The 7,777-nt window shown below is 41.2% G+C and overlaps 1 pseudogene; it reads left to right on the top strand.

Annotated features, from left to right (window-relative positions):
* Positions 1–3,273: 3,273 nt before the first annotated feature.
* Positions 3,274–5,793, top strand: LOC128576962 (E3 ubiquitin-protein ligase XIAP-like; annotated as a pseudogene).
* The last annotated feature ends 1,984 nt before the right edge of the window (positions 5,794–7,777 follow it).

The raw sequence follows: 7,777 nt of genomic DNA, 5'->3' as shown, positions 1-7,777 counted from the left end.
TGGCCTGCTCTTTAGGAAGGGCTGTCTCTATAGCGTGGATTATCATCCAACACTGATGAGAGAACAGAACAAGTAAAGGAGATTGTCAGTGAACAAAATACATGGGGTGAACATAAATGAAGCTTATGTTTAGTCTCTTAATACACACAGAGATAAAAGAATGATCAATTTTCATAGTGAAATAACAGAAAAATTAACTCATAGTTTTCAGTAAGGGCTAAAATCAATCTCTCTGCTCATAGCTTTTTTTTTTCTTCCTAGCTGACTTGCCTGCCCTGTTTTCACAAGAAACCCTTTCCCCTTTCTCCCTATTCTTAGGTTATAACTGGGATATAGCTTTCATGTGAAGGGAGGGAGGGGGGAGGGAGGGGGAAGGAGGGGGATTAATGGGATTACACCTGCGGTGCATCTTACAAGGGTATATGTGAATCCTAGTAAATGTGGAATGTAAAGGTCTTAGCAAAATAACTAAGAAAATGCTACAAAAGCTATGTTAACTAATGTGATGAAAATGTGTCAAACGATCTATGAACCAAGTGTATGGTGCCCCACGATCATACTAATGTACACAGCTATGGTTTAATAAAAATAAATAAAAGAAATCCAACAGCTAAACAGAAAATTTAAAGTTTTCTCCTTATATTCACCTGCTCCTTATCTTTCAGAAACTGTTTTATAGCCTCATGAGTTCTTGAGTAGTCCCTTACTGATAATAGGGTATGAGCATCAGGCCTCAGGATCAGAAAGACCTGTGAAGTTTTCCCAGCAGCAAGACAGCTGCTTATCATGCAGCCACTAAGAAGATATAAGGAGTGGAGGGAACAGATTCACAGTATCTAGCGAATTGGCTACAATTACATTTTTCTCTTTGTCTCCCTTAAATTCAGCCACTACTTGGCATCTCTGCTGGCATTTTTCATTTTTCTTTGAGATACCAGACCTCCTTGTTCACATTCCTCCCTCTGTTTCCTCACTCTCTTTCACTCCCTCTGTCCTTCTAAGAAGATAAAATAAATCTTATACTTTTATATCCTAAGCTTGGTTTGGAGCACCTACTGAGCTCTCCACCCTAATAGGAACCCTGAATATAGTTTTAGGAATTATTCAACATAATAACATCTCTGTCTGGTGCATAGTGGTTCATATCTTTAATTACAACCCTTCAGGAGACTGAGGTAGGAGGTTTACTTGTTTTTTTTTTTTTTTTGGCCGGGGCTGGGTTTGAACCCGCCACCTCCGGCATATGGGACCAGCGCCCTACCCCTTGAGCCACAGGCGCTGCCCGAGGTTTACTTGTGATCAGGAGCTTGAGACCAGCCTGGGCAACAAAGAGAGGCCTTATTGAAATAGGGAAGGGAAGAAGAGGGGAGAGGGAAGGAAAACAAAGGGATAAAGGAGAGAAGAAAGAAAGAAAGAGGGGGGAATGAAGACATTGTTTTTATTTCAAACATTAGCAGCTTTAATTTTAAGGAAGGAAAACCAAAATGGAGACATGACCCTTTGCTGACCATACCCTTAATCGCAGCTCTAGAAGTCTCAGATGGGGACTTAGTAAGAGTAGTGGGTAGTGGGAGGGAGCTGGGGACTAGGCTTTATGGTCTCAGAGCTTCTGGAATTTTCTGTATACATTTTTATACAACCTATACAACAATTCCTCTGTTATCTATCACTTTTGGTGTCTCTAAGCCCCAAGATAGAAAGCCTAGGCCTTGTCTGAGATGAGGAGAAAGCTACACCTGTGAGTGTGTATATAGGGTGATAGAATTTGAACTCTAAAACACAGACATACCAAAAATTATTATGTTTCAGCCACAGCAACACACATATACACATTCTGACAAATATGTACATAAAACACACATCTACTATGCCAAAAGCAATTATTTTAACTTGCTCCCCCTACAAACTGTGTATTTTATATATATTTCAACAACAGAAAGTATATGTGTATGACAAAAATTCTCTCCTTGACCAAACTAAGACAAGTTCTTCTGAACCCTCTTTTCAACTAGGTCCCTTCCTTGGGCCCTATCCTTTGCTTGCCAAAGCCAGTTGTAGCACAGAGCATTGCTAAATGAATCCCTTGCTTGATATCTGATCATTCTTGGTGAAGCCATTCCTCATTCTCTACTCTTAATACCTGATCATCTTGGCCTGCCTTTATTGAACTAGTTTAGCAAGAATTCCTCTACCCTTGACTCTACTCTTAGTAATTTTCTATTACTATTATATTCACTGACCTCCCTCACTCTGTTCCTTAGCTAAAAAACTCTACACTTGGTTCCACACCTGTGGCTCAGCGGCTAAGGCACTGGCCACATACACCAGATCTGGCAGGTTTGAATCCAGCCTGGGCCTGCCAAACAACAATGACAACTACAACCAAAAAATAGCCAGGCGTTGTGGCAGGACACTAATCCCAGCTACGTGGGAGGCTGAAGCAAGAGAATCACTTAAGCCCAAGCGTTTGAGGTTGCTATGAGCTGTGATGCCACAGTACTCTACTGAGGGTGACATAGTGAGACTCTGTCCCCCCACCAAAAAAAGAAAAAAACTCTACACTTGTCCTTGTATTTGGAATTGAACTCAGTTATATACTGAATTCCTTTTCTCCTTTTATAATAGTACTGAATAAAATCCTTAAACTACTGTTTGATTCTGTTCTCTTTGTTATGTAATTTCTCTGTCAATCCATTTACAAATTTGCTTCATTTACCTTGATAATTTTCCTGATTTATAACTTTTTTTTTTTTTTTTGAGAGAGAGTGAGAGTCTCTGTTGCCCTGGGTAGAGTACTGTGGCATCATCATAGCTCACAGCCTCACAGCAAACACAGTCTCTTGGGCTCAAGAAATCCCCTTGCCTCAGCTTCCCTGAATGCAAGGATTACGGGCGTGAGCCACGGTGCCTGGCCTGTCACCCAGACTGGAGTTCCATGGCTTCAATCTAGTTCACAGCAACCTCAAATTCCTGGGCTCAGGCTGGAAACTGATGGACCATGCCAGTGTTCTTTGAAGTCCCTGACATGGCCATACTTGGGTTTCTAGAAGTAGGGTTTCTCCAGGGTATGGGCCAGTTGGTGGAGGTAAGTGAGGGAGACACAGGTACTTTAGTTTCCTTCATCTTGGTAGAGACCCATCCACAAATTTGCCTTTTCCAGATTGGGGCTTGGGACACCCCTCTTTCGGAACCCTCCTCTTGGAATCAATCACCACTGGCAGTTGGGGCCAGCTATCCAGATGTGAAAAGGTGAACAAGTCCTATTTTCAAGAGATGACTTTTAACAGTTTTCAAGTATCTAAAGCTTGCTGTGTACCCCCAGCTACTCAGGAGGCTGAGGAAAGAGAATCACCTAAGCCCAAGAGCTGGAGGTTGCTGTGAGCTGTGACGCCAAAGCACTCTACTGAGGGTGACAAAGTGAGACTCTGTCTCTAAAAAAATAAAAAAAAAAAATAAAGCTTATGTACCTACAGACACCAATAGGAATGAATCATTTGTAGAAGAGTTTAGTAGATTAAAAACTTTTGCTAAGTTTCCAAGTAGTAGACCTGTTTCAGCATCAACACCGGCATGAGCAGGTGTTTTCTTTATGCTGGTGAAGCAGACACCATGCGGTGCTTTAGTTGTCATGCAGAAGTAGATAGATGGAAATAGGGAGACTCAGCAGTTGGAGCAGTTGGAATGAAGACAAAGGAAAGTATCACCAAATTGCAAATTTATCAACAGCTTTTATTTTGAAAACAGTGCCATACAACCTACAAATCCTGGTGTCCAGAATGGTCAATACAAATTTGAAAACTAACTGGGAAACAGAAATCATTTTGGTTTAGGCAGGCCATCTGAGACTCATGCAGACTATCTTCTGAGAATTGGACAGGTTGTAGATATATGAGACACCATTTACCCAAGGAACCCTGACATGCATAGTGAAGAAGCTAGATTAAAATAAATTCAGAATTGGCCAAACTATGCCCATTTAACCCCAAGAGAGTTAGCTAGTGCTAGCTAACTACTACACAATTATTGATGACCAAGTGCAGTACTTCTGTTGTGGTGAAAAATTGGGAACCTTATGATGGTGCCTGATCAGAGTACAGATGACACTTTCCTAATTGCTTCTTTGGGCATGTTGGCTCACACCTGTAATCCTAGCACTCTGGGAGGCCGAGACGGGTGGGTTGCCTGAGCTCACAAGTTTGAGACCAGCCTGAGCCAGAGCAAGACCTCATCTCAAAAAATAGCCGGGTGTTGTGGTGGGCACCTGTAGTCCCAGCTACTTGGGAGGCTGAGGAAAGAGGATTGATTAAGCCCAAGAGTTTGAGGTTGCTGTGAGCTGTGATGCCACGGCATTCTATCCAGGGTAACAGCTTGAGACTCTGTCTCAAAATTAAAAACAAAACAAACAAACAAACAAAAAAAAACTGGATTTTATGCTTTAGGAGAGGGTGATAAAGTAAAGTGTTTTAAATGTGGAGGAGGGCTAACTCATTGGAATCCCAGTGAAAACCCTTGGAATAACAGGCTAAGTGATATCCAGGGTGGAAATATCTATTAGAAAAGAAAGGACAAGAATATATAAACAATATTCATTTAACCCATTCGCTTAAGGAGTCTTTGGTAACAACTGCTAAAAAAAATACAATCACTAATAAAAAAAATTGATGATATCATCTTCCAAAATCCTGTGGTGTAAGAAGCTAGACACATGGGATTCAGTGTCAAGGACATTAAGAAATAATGGAAGGGCCAGGCATGGTGGCTCATTTCTGTAATCCTAGAACTCTGGGAGACCAAGGCAGGTGGATTGTTTGAGCTTAGGAACTCAAGACCAGCCTGAGCAAGAGCAAAACCCTGTCTCTACCAAAAATAGAAAAAAAAAAAAAAAACAACTAGTCAGGTGGGCTCAGTACCTGTAGCTCAGCAGCTAGAGTGCTAGCCGAATACACCGAAGCTGGTTGGTTCGAACCCAGCCAGGGCTTGCCAAACAACAATGACAACTACAGCAAAAAAATAGCCAGGCATTGTGGTAAGCACCTATAGTCCCAGATACTTGGGAAGCTAAGGCAAGAGAATCACTTAAGCCCAAGAGTTTGAGGTTGCTGTGAACTGTGATGTCATAGCATTCAATTGAGGGTGACATAGTGAGACTCTGTCTCAAAAAACAAACAAATAAAGAAAGACAATAAACTAGTCGGGTACTATGGCAGGTACTTAGGAGGCTGAAGCAGGAGGATGGATTCATCCCAAGAATTTGAGGTTGCTGTGAGCTATGATGATGCCACAACTCTTCACCCAGGGTGATAGAATGAGACTGCCAAAAGAGAAAGAGAGAAAGAAGAAGAGGAGATAAGGAGAGGAGAGAAAGAAGAGAGACAGAGAAGAAGGAGGAGGAGGAGGAGAGGATGGAAGGAAGGAAAGAAGGAAGGAAGGAAAGAAGGAAGGAAGGAAGGAAGGAAATAATGGAGGAAAAAATTAAGACATCTGGGAACTACTATAAATCATTTGAATTTCTGATTAAAGATCAAGTGAGTGCTCAGAAAGACTGTAGAAAAGATGAATCAAGTCAGACTTTGTTGCAGAAAGAGAGTCATACTGAAGAGTGGCTAAGGCTCTTGCAAAAGGAGAAGCTTTGCAAAATCTGTATGAATAGAAGTATTTGCTGTAGTTTTTATTTCTTGTGGACATCTAGTCACTTGTAAATAATGTGGTGAAGCAGTTGACCAATGTTCCATGTGCTACAAAGTCATTACTTTCAAGCAAAAAATTTTATGTCCCGATCTAACTCCCCGGTAGGCTGGTTATGTTCTTTCATTACCCTGATTGAATGTGTGATGTGAACCAACTTTGAGTAATCAGCACTGAATTCCATTAGCATTTTCTGCCAAGTAGAAAAAAATGTAAATGGAAGTGTCTTAGTTGGCAATTTACACTTTGTATTTCTGAATTTTTCAGGGCATTAGGTAAATTATTTATTCAATTTCCTTTACTGTGATTTAACAGAAACCCTAGACTAAGAAGCATTATGTTACACATATAACTGATCACAATGTGTATTTGTAGTCATTCTGTTGAAATTTGTTTTTAGAATTCTTTTTGAGACTGAGTCTCATTCTGTTGTCCAGACTAGAGTGCTGTGACCTCAGCCTAGCTCATAGCAGCCTCAAACTCCTGGTTTAAAGTGATCCCCATGCCTCAGCCTCCCAAGTAACTGGGACTACAGGCACCTGCCACAACACTCAGCTAATTTTTCTATTTTTAATAGAGATGGAGTCTCACTCTAGCTCATGCTGGTTACCAACTCCTGAGCTGAAGGGAGCCTCCCTCCTGGGCCTCCCAGAGTGCAAGGACTTCAGGTGTAAGCTACCTCACCTGGCCTATTTTTACAATTTATACTTTCAATACTAATGGTTGCATTCCTAATCAATATGAAATATTCTTTTATATGGGTTTAACTCTCTGTATGTGCTGGAATTCATACTGTAGTTGCCCTTGTCTCCCTTGCTATTATAACCCCACCTTGTGCTGATTACTGTAGATTTTCTATTCCATTTATTTTTTCCACCATGTAATGATTCCATTGTATGAGTGTACCACAGTGTACTTTTTCAATGTCCTTTTTTTTTTTTTTTTTTTTTGAGATAAGAGTCTCAAGCTGTTGCCCTGGGTAAAGTGTCATGGCATCATAGCTCACAGTAACCTCCAACTCCTGGGCTCAAGCGATCCTCTTCCTCTTGCCTTAATTTTTCTATTTTTAGTAGAGACAGGGGTCTTGCTTTTTGCTCAGGCTGGTCTTGAACTTGTGACCTCAAGCTATTCACCCACCTTGCCCTCCCGGAGTGCTAGGGCTACAGGCATGAGCCACTGCGCCTAGCCTCAATGTCCTATTGATGAACATTTTCCTCCTACAGATTTATTTTCATAAGTGATGTCGCAATGAATATTCTTGTTACTTATTTCCTTGTGCTCTCTCTCTCATGGCAGATATTTTCCAGGTTGTGAACTAAGATTATAAAAGCTACATCATAATGTAGGATCATTTTCAGCTTAACTAGAGACTTATTTATTATTAATAAATATTGTCATATTATCAACAAGAGTGGATACACACTCATTAGTGGCATGTGTCAGTCACCCTTGCCCAAAGTACATATATAAAGAGGAAGTTGTTCCTCATTTCAAACATGGGTCCTGGGATCAGTCCAACTGGGGAAATGGTACTGGCTCTAGTTCTTAGTAGCTGTGTGAAACTAAAAAGTCTGCTTAACCTCCCTGAGACTCACTTCCCTGATGTATAAAACAAAATCCTGACCCATATTTCAGGGGAGCTTTCTGAGGAGGTCAACTGGAAACTTTTGTAAAGATCCATAACACAAATATTGATTTTTTTTCCCATCCTAAAGTCAGTGATGACTTCACTATGGTCATCAGAGACACCTCAACTGCTCTGATCTTTTTTTTTTTTTGAGACAGAGTTTCACTATGTTGCCCTTGGTAGAGTGCTGTGGCGTCACAGCTCACAGCAACCTCAAACTCTCAAACTCTTGGGCTTAAGCTATTCTCTTCCCTTACTCTCCCAAGGAGCTGGGATTACAGGCGCCTGCCACAATGCCTGGCTATTTTTTGGTTGTAGCTGTTGTTGTTCGGCAGGCCCCGGCTGGGTTCGAAACTGCCAGCTCTACTGTTCGTGGCTGGCGCTCTAGCCACTGAGCTACAGGCGCTGAGCCACCTGCTCTAATCTTTAACAGGGATATTTCTTAATTTCAATAGCAAAACTATA

The sequence above is a fragment of the Nycticebus coucang genome, chromosome X, assembly GCF_027406575.1.
Source record: "Nycticebus coucang isolate mNycCou1 chromosome X, mNycCou1.pri, whole genome shotgun sequence".
NCBI lineage: Eukaryota > Metazoa > Chordata > Mammalia > Primates > Lorisidae > Nycticebus > Nycticebus coucang.
Note: the sequence above shows the minus strand (reverse complement) of the source record. Positions and strands in the feature narration are given on the sequence as shown.